This window comes from Oenanthe melanoleuca, chromosome 1A, assembly GCF_029582105.1.
Source record: "Oenanthe melanoleuca isolate GR-GAL-2019-014 chromosome 1A, OMel1.0, whole genome shotgun sequence".
Classification (NCBI taxonomy): Eukaryota; Metazoa; Chordata; class Aves; order Passeriformes; family Muscicapidae; genus Oenanthe; species Oenanthe melanoleuca.
This window is the reverse complement of record NC_079334.1, coordinates 3,621,309-3,626,731: the sequence shown is the minus strand read 5'-3', so window position 1 is coordinate 3,626,731 and position 5,423 is coordinate 3,621,309. Positions and strand designations below refer to the sequence as shown.

Genomic DNA, 5,423 nt, shown 5'->3' with positions numbered 1-5,423 from the left:
TTGTTTAAATGATATGTCTGGTAGTGCCATTCACTCTTTCCCTATCCCCTGCAGAAGCAAACGCCACAGGGACACAGCCAGCCAAAGGAGAAAGCCCCTCAATTCCCACAGATATATTCTTGTCTGTACACACTGTTTGAAGTTGGAGTGAGCGTGCACACACACACACACACACACTAAATCAGTGTAAGTCAGGGTGAGGCTCTAGGACTAAACACACAGTCAGGGAAGGTGAGACCCTAGATCTAGAAACACACACACGGAATGCTCCAGGGACACAGACAGACAAGGGTGATTGTGTAACAAGGATAAGATACTGTGGCAATCATCTCATTACATAAAAGTAGAAAGGGCCAAATTAATCCCTAGTGTAAGAACACAGGAGCCAATGGAGTTATATTCAGGTCAAATTTGATTCCAAAGCTTTTTTTTTTTTTTTTTTTAATTAGAACGTAATGTAACAAATAGGGAGCTATGGGTTCCTACATCTCCAGATTCCTGACCCTCTTGAGCAAGGTTATTTCGAAATGGATGGAAATTGCTATCTAATCCTATTGCACCCCCAAGTACACAAGCTGTTACCCCTAGAGCTAAAAGAGTCTCTCCACCAGCTGTTCTCTGGCTAGGTCTGTCACACACAGCTAAGAAGTTTAAATTCCCCACTTGGCCACTTTCAGTGCTAAGCATACACAATTCATCACATTCCCTTGCTGTAAGAATAAGCTCATCCTGACGTGTGTGAAACTGTGAAGGATGTTAAACCCCATCACGAGCAAGCCCTTGTGCCACCCTACTCACACTGCTATGCTCAGTCACCCTGCTATGCTCAGTCTGGTCTTCAGAGAGAAACTGGGAGCAGAACACAGCCACTCTTAATCCGCTCACGGCTGAGGCATCTGTTCTGCTAAAAAGGTATGTGCTGCAGGAGAGTCACCATTATTGTCTAATAGCATGGTGTCTATGACACATAGTTTAATCTAATTTTGCCAGATAGGTAGGGGAGTGCACACAAATACTACTCAGCACTTCATATAATACCAGAAACACAGAGCAGAAAAAAAGCAAAGCCAACACACTCATCTGATGACTCCAGGCTTTTTCAGTTCATGAACTATCTGGGAGCAGGCTGAGATTTTCTGCGATTTGATTTATTATCATTTGATTACTATTTCATATAGACCAATGTATTTGTCCTGCTCACATACCTACTCATGCACACATATAACACCCTATATAATAACCATGTAATTCTGTACATATAACAGGTAAAAATAAAAATAGGATTCCTCCTCAGAACGTCATCCACCAGCAGCAAACTGTGCAGGCTTGAAGAGAGTTTGCTAGCACTGACTGGAGCACAGGTCAGAGGGTCAGCTTCTATCCTCCAACCAGATAAATGCAGGTCCTAGCATGGGATTTATGAGGGCCAAAAAGACTTCCCTCCAAGAATAATGGACAATACAAGCATTCACCCATCAATACAATTACAGAATGAAATTTGAGTAAATATTTCCTACATCATTCTGGGGTGCTCTCCACATCTGTTGCAGCCCTGGAAACCAGGGGTCAAGGCAGCATCCTCAGCTCTTCTCCCTTTAGAGAAAAGGTAAAAAGCACCCAACAAGGGCCAGATCTGTCTTTCCCACAGTTCTGCTGTGCTGCAGCCAGGCAGAGGCCATGTGCAGGGCACCTGGAGCCAAGGAGAAAGCAGAGCATGATGCTAACAATAACTCTGCCTCGCGTGGAGGGAGGCAGTGGGCCAGGACAACAATGCGCCACTCTTTGCTTGGGGCTCCAAGCAGAGATTTGCCCCTTCACATTTGCTTCTTCTGAGTCCTAACTTGGGAATAAACTTGTTTGTTAGCACAGCTGCAGAAAATCAACTCGGAAAGGGCACTGTAGGAGTGAGGAATGCAGGTATTTCATTTGAGGGAATACACACAGACATACCCTGCGACATTCAACCAGCTCTGTGTAAAGCTCAAGGGAAATATGAAGAGTAACAACAATGCTTTGCATTTCTATAGTGCTTGCCTTTGGCAGCTCTCTGGGAGCTTGCAAACATTAATGAATTCACAGAGGCAGAGATTCAGAGAATATAAAGGCCAGAAGGGACTTTAGATCATCCAGTCTGACCTTCTGTGTATCGCACGCTACTTGGAAATCGTGTGGAAAAGAACCACAAGCATTATTTGGGGTGGCAGAAAATGCCTCCCTGTGAAAAGCTGAAAGAGCTCAACTTGTTTAGCTTATGAAACAGAAATTAGAAAAGCTATCCTGTAGAAAGACCAACAATGAGTATTTATATGCAGCTAAATTGAATATTGCAGAAAGGCATCTACCTTTGATTTGAAAAACACTCAAGAAAGGGAAAAAATATTGTTTCCCTTGGTATCTTCTCCCAATACCCATTCATGCTCATTGTTAGCATTCACGCTTACTAACTCATTTCAATCTGTTTGTTTTTTCTGCCACAGTTTTTGTTATTCCCTCCACTAAATTAAAAAAAAAAAAATAAACCTTCAGTAACCAGCAGGTCTCTCTGTAGAGGCACTCTATACTCTAAATCAAATAATCTCTTAGTTTTCTTTTAGATACAATAGGCAGATTGAGTTTATTAAGTCTTTCACTGAAAGCATTTGCTCCCCTCTGGAACAACACTGGAGCCTACTGTCACACTGCTTCCAGCTTTTTCTCCTCCTTTTACAAGTATTCTCCTCATCCACCAGTATCTCTGCTCTATACTGTAGACCTTACATGACTTTTGCCACTTTTCTCTACTCCCTCCCACCAAAGAATGTCTCACAGTACACTCACTAGGCTGTGTGAATATTGTTCCTGCTTTAAAGATGGAGGCAAATGTAAATGCTAAGACAAAGCCCTAACAAGTAATTTTGAGAAAGACAGATTATGGTAAGTGGTTCTGATCCTACCTTTACAGCAGTATATATTCAGTGCATTTTAAACATGAGCCTCCAGATTTATACAATTTTTGGCATAAGAAAATACAGCCCTTTATTTAAAAGGATGATCCCCTTCTAGCATTTTCCACTTTTTCATCCACTCACAGCCTCACATGATTATTTTTCACATATCTCTCACTAGACATAAATGTCTTGGATTCCCCAGTTATTCTCTCTCCCTTATTTTTGTCTTCTTGTGACTGATCATCCACTTTTCAATGAGTGCCTCTGACCAGCTGCTTCCCAGATTCTCCCTGCTCTGGTCTACTCGACTGTCACAAAACACACCAGCCCCCACATCCCCATCTGCTTTTTAAGGGTTTGTTATCGTAAGCAGGGGTTTTTCTACTCACTGTTTTTTACTTTGCAAAACCCAAAGCAATCAAGAGAAACCACCACAATGTCAAAGGCTGAGAGAAGGGTTTAGGTCAGCCCTAGCTTCTGGCCTCCCAGGTGCTGTGCTGGGGATTTCAGCTGTATTAACAAGCTTATTTTTATTCAGTCATGACTAAAATCATGGAGTGTATGAACTATAGAGTAAGTATGCCCAGTGCCTAAGGGGAATGCTGCAGTGAATGGGAAGTTCCCTGAGTGTTTACCTTGCTTGTTGCTGTTTTTTTTCTGTGACATGGTGAGACCAGGGACTTCAGCTGTTCCCTACTCAAGGGAGTACAGGTTAACAGAGTCTCAGCTCTTTCTATTCAAGGCACCACCACCTTCTTACACACTTTTTAAGCTTCAGCTTAAATCCGTTGTCTTTATACCTCAGATTCTGGTTAAAGCTGCATTACCCTACTAGATAGAAATCCACTAGTTTTGCAAGCTAAGTTTTTTGCTGGCTTATCTGTACTACACTGTGTGCATTAGTTTAAATGTGTCCTCCAAGCTGCAGTCATTACAGCAATCCTATCTGCTTTGTCCTTGGTTGCACATGGTTAAACAAGCTGGGTGCTCCCAGATTCCTCTCACATCAGACTTCCCTCTCCTCTCGTCATCTGCCTTGCTGTCTGCTCCTGTCTCAGCCTGCACTCCTTTGACCAAAACTGTAACACAGACTAGAGGAGAGGTCTCACAGGGCTTTGGGTGGGAGCATCAATGTATTTTCCCACTGGGAACACCTCCCTAAGCAGTAGAACAGTGTTTGCTTTGTTCATAACCACATCTCACTGTGGCTCGTCATCATGCCCCAATCCCCTAAAACACAAGATCCCAGTCTTTCTTTCCTGAGCTTTCTCAGGATCCTTTCTCTAAGTTTATCCAACTCCCTTTCAGCAAGGTTCTCAGGACAGGTCTTGGCAGTTGGCAGACAATGGTTCCCTGAATTTAATGTGGGCATCAAGGTGCAATACAGCTTGTACTGATGATCCACACTGAGGATCCTCATTGAGACTTGGCAAAACTGGCTCAACAGTTCCCAAAAGACAAAGGACTGCCTCCAGTCTTGCTTGCTGTGCTCTCTGCCAGATCTCTCAGAGTTCCCAGCTTACAGAAGATTTCTATTATTAGCTGTCAAGCGTATGACCTTGTCTGTCGTACTACTGAAATTCATTCTGTTTCTGGTACTCCTGCCAAGGTCAAATCAGGCTTCCTCTGCAATATCCTGGTCCTTCCCTGTGCTAGCAATGCCTTCTAGTGTTGAATCATCAGGATACTCTCTCAGTCTCTCTAGCTATCTGAACCAGGGTCTCAGGTTAATATTAGCAAAGGCTAATCCCATGGATGCCCATGAAGAGTGTGACAAGTAACATTTTGGTAGACTTTGATAGGTGATCTTGCTGCTGCTGTTTTCCCAGATTGAACTTCTCCCTCCCTGCCCCTTACAACTCCTCTGCCTCTCTTGATCTTCTCCAGTCTAATTAATTGCTTCTTATGTGGCTCATTCAATGCTGTACTGAAATAAAGAGATGAGGCCTTTGAAATTTCTTTTGCCTTCCAGGAAAACAATCATCTGAAAGAGAGATGCTGGCTCAGACTGGTGTTACCCAGCACTGATAAACTCATTGCTTGACTCTCTTTACCCCTAACTGCTTGGTAATAATTATACTTTCCTTGAAGTTCCCTTCTCAAGTGCTGCAAATATTGCAGAGGTCATGCTTCAAAGTCTGAGACTGACAAACTTTCTCATCTTTCTTTAATCCTAATAGCAAAATCTTCATTTTTGCAGACTGTATGGTGTCATCACTGTAAGCCCTTTGTGTGTGTTTCCACATGCCAACTCTTCCAGGGCCAGAAAGCACCCAAGCCCTACACTGTGAGTGCACTAATCAGCTTGAGCTGCTTATTCACAGCACTCAGCTTGTTTCATTCCCCAAGGATATTTCTGTCCTTATCAATAACTTGGCCACTGAGTCTTCTTTGGTTTTCGCTCAGACTATAGACTCCTTGATCCCATCTTCACTCTTATTGACCAAAAGTGACCCTACTTCTTCTTTCTGTTTTTTTCTTTTTAATTCCCCAAAG

General features: G+C 42.9%; 1 protein-coding gene across 1 annotated transcript in view; it reads right to left on the bottom strand.

Moving 5' to 3' along the window:
* The window catches only part of CACNA2D4 (calcium voltage-gated channel auxiliary subunit alpha2delta 4), a 116,399-nt gene that overhangs the window by 49,052 nt on the left and 61,924 nt on the right, over positions 1–5,423 (bottom strand). The gene's annotated exons all lie outside the window — the stretch shown is intronic.